A 5,000-nucleotide genomic window follows, 5' to 3' on the forward strand; every position below is an offset into this window, starting at 1 on the left:
TCCCTTCCGCTGATGTTTCACATAATATCCACTTACTGGAGGTACCGGTAAACGCTTGAAAGTATACTATACGTAAAACGAATATTAATGTTCATCATTAATATAAAATGTTGCATGTATTGCATGTCCATACATGTACAAATTGTCCGTGTATTCTTCATTAGGATTGACACATGATGTGTTAATAGCGAAACGCACTGTATAAGACACATGATCGCGCACACACCCACACACACATTAAATATTGTGATTTTTGACAGACATGCAGAGGCAGGCAGCCATCAATCCTTGTTCCTCAAGCCAGGATGAAGACATTTTTTTTACTGTGAGCGCATGTTTGCATGATGTTAATTTGCTTGTGTTAGGAATGACAGCACAATCACATTATATTTGCATTTCAGCATTCAATACAACCTTATATTACAAGACACACTTACACAAGGAAAAAAGATTTTAATGGTGATCTTTTGCTTTTTTGTTAGCCTCAACAGCCTGACCCTCCTGCTTCAGTTCCTAATGAGGACAGAGATTATCCTGTGAGTAGATGTTGGTTGTTGTCAAATATAATGTTATTGAATTATAAAATGACATTATTTTAATTACATTTACTTGCATTCCTTGCCACTGCCTTTGCTCACTGGTAGATTTAACATAAGTAAATATAAGCTGAAAAGCTGCTTTGGAAACAAATGCATTGTGAAAAGCAATATTTAAATTGAAATCAAACTATATGCTGTTTGAAGTTTTCATTTTCTATTAACTGGACTTACATTTACATTTATTCATTTGGCTGATGCTTTTATCCAAAGCTGACTTACAAAAGAGGAATACATTATAAGTTGAATCATTTTAAGGAGGCAGTGGTACGAAAAGTGCCAGTATTACAAAGTTTCACTTGGATCAGAATAGTAATATTCAAGACAGATTAAAGTGCAACAATATTTATTATTGTAGTGACTGGATAAGTGCTCATGAAAAAGATGTGTTTTTTGAAGACAGAAAGCGAGTCAGCTTAAAAGATGTAGCTGTGAAGGTCATTCCATCAAAGTGGAACGATGAAGCCGAAAGTCCGGGACAGGGTTTTGGTGCCTCTTTTTGTTGGTACAACAAGGCGACATTCTTTAGCCGACCGCAGATGGGAACGTAGCCTTGAATTTGATATGTGCATCAACTGGCTGCCAGTGAAGAGAGACAAGGAGTGGTGTAACATGCGCTCTCTTTTGTTCATTAAAGACCAGATGTGCTGCTGCATTCTGGATCATTTGCATGGGTATAATTGTGCATGCAGGGAGGCCTGTAATGAGAGTGTTACAGTAGTCCAGTCTAGTTATGACAAGTGACTGAACAAGAAGTTGTGTGGCAAGTTCAGAGAGGAAGGGTTTAATCTTACTGGTATTGTAGAGTGTATGTCTTTGAGGTGTGGTCTGTGAAATTTAGTTTCTGATATCTGACCATTTTGGAAGTCGTTACTGTAGTTGAACCCAGCTGCATGGTGATGTTGTGTTCAACAGCAGGGTTGGCTGTAAGGACAAGGAGTTCGGTCTTGGCTGGGTTAAGTTGCAGGTGGTGTTTCTTCATCCAGGCAGAGATGTCTGCCAAACGGGCAGAGATTTGAGCAGCCACTGTGGTATCGTCGGGCTGGAAAGACAAGTAGAGTTAGCGTGTCAACAGCGTAGCAGTGGTAGGAGAAACCATGTGCCTGAATGATAGGTCCCAGTGATATTGTGTATATAGAGAAGAGGAGTGGCCCATGCACTGAGCCATGAGGTACCCCAGTAAGTAGCTGATGTGGCTTGGACACCTCACCTCTCCAGGCTACCTTGAAAGACCAACCGGAGGGATAGGAATTGGACCAGTCAAGCTCAGTTTCTGCAATGCCCAGAGACAAGAGGATGGAGAGTAGGATCTGATGGTTTTAATGCGTCAAAGGCTGCAGAAAGGTCCAGCAGAATCAGAATGGATGATCTGGATCCAGCTTTCGCCTGTGTCAGCGACTCAGTGACAGACAGCAGGGCAGGCTCGGTGGAGTGTCCACTTTGAAGCCTGACTGATTGTCATCCAGCAGCTTGTTCTGTGAGAGATAGGCAGAGAATTGATTGAAAACTGCCCTTTCAAGTGCCATGAAAGGGACAAGAGAGACTGATCTGTAGTGTTCTACTTGTGTGGGGTTAAGTGCAGGTTTTTTCAGTAGTGGGATTACTCGAGCCTGCTTATATGTAGTGGGAAAAGTGTCTATAAGTCGAGATGTGTTAATTATGTGTGTGCAGGTAGGATGGACGGAGAGATGGCCTAGAGAAGGTGGCAAGGAATGGGGTCAAGGGAACCGGTGATTGGGTGGTTGGAGAGGAGGAGTTTAGAGACATCAACGTCAGTCAGAGGAGAGACCATAGAAACAGAAGAGCTGTAAAATAAATTTTGTGTGGGGAAGAGAAGTAGAGACAGCAGTGGAAAAGCACGAGGGTGAAAGAGAACGGAGTTTACGGTGAAAGGAAACCAAATGCTGAGTCTGTTTTAATATAAATGGGAGAGTCATGTTTTGAATAGAACAAAGTAGCGATCAGAGACCTGTAAAGGCGTAACAAGAATATTTGAGTAGGTACAGTTACATGTAAAAATGATCTGTGAGTTGATGTAGTGCTTAGTCTTTCCGAGTCAAGCGAGGCCAGAAGACCATGAAGTTCAGTGGCCTGTGGCTTGTCTTGGTGTATGTTGAAATCTCCAAGAACCACAAGTGGCCTATCATACACTTGAGGACAGCAGGACATCCAACTCTTCAAGAAAGTTTGCCATCTGACATAGAGGGTAATAGATGACAACAACGTATATTTTTGGGGTTGCATTGTAATAATAGCTTGGAATTCAAAATAATTATTATTACATAGAGAAGAAGAGTGTGGTGAAAATGTCCAGTTGTTTGGAATGAGTAAACCTGTTCCCCAACCCCTACTGTTGTGTCAAGGGGGTGTGAGAGAAGGAGAAGTTGTTTGAGAGAGCAGAGGTTGCTGTATCCTCTGGACATATCCATGTTTCTGTCAGTGCAAGGATCCTGAGGGTTGACTGTGTGATGAAGGGTGGAATGAAGTCAGCTTTGCTCACAGATGACTGGCAGTTCCAGAGTCACACTGAGAAAGAGAGTGGAGCAGGCTTCTTTTTTTTTGCACATTTGCATAACTTATACATGCAATAGAGAATAACCAGTATATTTATCACTTTAATTATTTGCCATTCAAACACAATCAATGCCATTGATTCAAATTTTGTGTCTGTCGTTTCTGTATGAACATCAGCTTTTGGAATTGTATCACTCTGCCTCTGAAGAGCAGGAAGAGGAGCAGTTCAATTTGGAAGACACTCCTCTAGAATTCCAGCAGTTTCAGTAATGTAAGTACATATTTAGAAGTTCAATATTAAGAGTATACAGTTTGACTACATCATTCATTTTACTGTCATTCATGTATCACTCATTATTATTGAAAAAGTTTATTCCACAACAAATCAAATTTTCTTTCATTTTCCCTTCTCTGTTTTTTCAGTTCGGTGAGGAAATCAGATTGAGGGACAGGCCAACACTACGCCAGTTGCCCATATTCTGTCCAGAGTGTGATGTAAGTCCATGTGTGCATGATGTTGTCTTCTTTATGATGTTGACTTTTAAGTCATTCATCAGATATATTTATTCAGATACAACACCTCACAGGGAATACGCGTGTTGTTCTTTTTTTATCTTGCAATCCTGTAGACGATTCTATTTCCCTTCAGTCCCGATGAGGATCGACAGGATACTCGTCCTGCTTCATCTGTGAGTACATACTCTGGGGAGCGATACCATACCAAGTTAGGTGTTGGAGGGGCGGCTGACGCTATCTCCTGGCTCGCGATGTCACGTCTCTGCTCTACTTAATCCGATAAGGAATTGAAGTATAGACATTGCAGGGGCAGTAGGCATAGTTTGATTTCTAACAGAGTAAAGGGATGGAATATAGGGTAGCTCAGCTCATTAATGGTGTGGGTTGGGGAGTGATCCCTGGTGAAATGGCTTGTCTGAAGGCACTGACAGAGGTATACAGGCAGTAGTGCCCAACAGGTTTAAACATCACCCTGTGCATTTGAATGTATGAGTGATATTAATATGATGAGTGATGAATGGCTGAAGAATAACATTACTTTTACAGTCATTCCTTTAAAACAGTGTTTTAACACATATAACAGACCATGTAGTAAAGTGAGAAGAACATGTTTACAAGTTACTGAATATACTGTTTGATGAAGGCTATACTACATCATTCCTTGAATCCTTTCATTGTCATTCGTGTACCAATCACTGTGACACTGTCAATGATTTATTTTTTATATTTTATGTTTTCGAATACTTCATTAGCAGGAGGCCTCAGCTGCAGGAAATAGACCAGGCATCGGTCATTGGAGCTTTTCCAGTGTGAGTTCATGTCTTTGATGTTAACATGCTGTGTGTGACAAATGAGCAAACAAAATGTTTTGCCCCCACTGATATGTCATATAAGTTTTATTCAGATACAACACAATACAGGGAATACATGTGTTTTGATCGTTTTTGTGTCTTGCAATCCTGTAGACTGTTTTATTTCCCCACACCCCCAATGAGGAACAAGAGGACACTCATCCTGCTTCAACTGTGAGTACATATTGTACCACTATTTTTTTATTATTACTATTGTACTCCCCTCGTGGTGGCGCAGTGACTCAATCTGGGAGGCGGAGGACGAACCTCATTTGCCACCGTGTCTGAGATTGTCAACCCACGCAACTTATCACGTGGCTTGTTGGGAACGCTACCGCGGAGACATAGCGTGTGTGAAGGCTTCACGCTATTCTCCGCCACATCCACGCACAACTCACCACACGCCATCCCCAGAGCGAACCACATTATAGCGACCGTGAGGAGGTTACCCTTTTAGACCCTTTACCCTCTGTAGCAACCGGGCCAACCTGGTTGCTTATGAGACCTGGCTCGAGTCACTCAG

General features: G+C 41.7%; 2 long non-coding RNA genes across 2 annotated transcripts in view; both read left to right on the top strand.

Annotated features, from left to right (window-relative positions):
- Window positions 1–44: 44 nt before the first annotated feature.
- On the top strand, window positions 45–3,372 carry LOC127642081 (uncharacterized). The gene is made up of 3 exons (XR_007970269.1): window positions 45–325; window positions 483–536; window positions 3,288–3,372. It is a non-coding gene; the product is annotated as an uncharacterized LOC127642081 (long non-coding RNA).
- Window positions 3,373–3,533: 161 nt separating this feature from the next.
- Window positions 3,534–5,000, top strand: part of LOC127642082 (uncharacterized) — a 1,818-nt gene continuing 351 nt past the window's right edge. Inside the window, exons 1-4 of the long non-coding RNA XR_007970270.1 lie at window positions 3,534–3,605; window positions 3,740–3,799; window positions 4,379–4,435; window positions 4,592–4,651. This is a non-coding gene — a long non-coding RNA (uncharacterized LOC127642082). The remainder of the gene's footprint in view (window positions 3,606–3,739; window positions 3,800–4,378; window positions 4,436–4,591; window positions 4,652–5,000) is intronic.

Source organism: Xyrauchen texanus, unplaced genomic scaffold (assembly GCF_025860055.1).
Source record: "Xyrauchen texanus isolate HMW12.3.18 unplaced genomic scaffold, RBS_HiC_50CHRs HiC_scaffold_363, whole genome shotgun sequence".
Classification (NCBI taxonomy): domain Eukaryota; kingdom Metazoa; phylum Chordata; class Actinopteri; order Cypriniformes; family Catostomidae; genus Xyrauchen; species Xyrauchen texanus.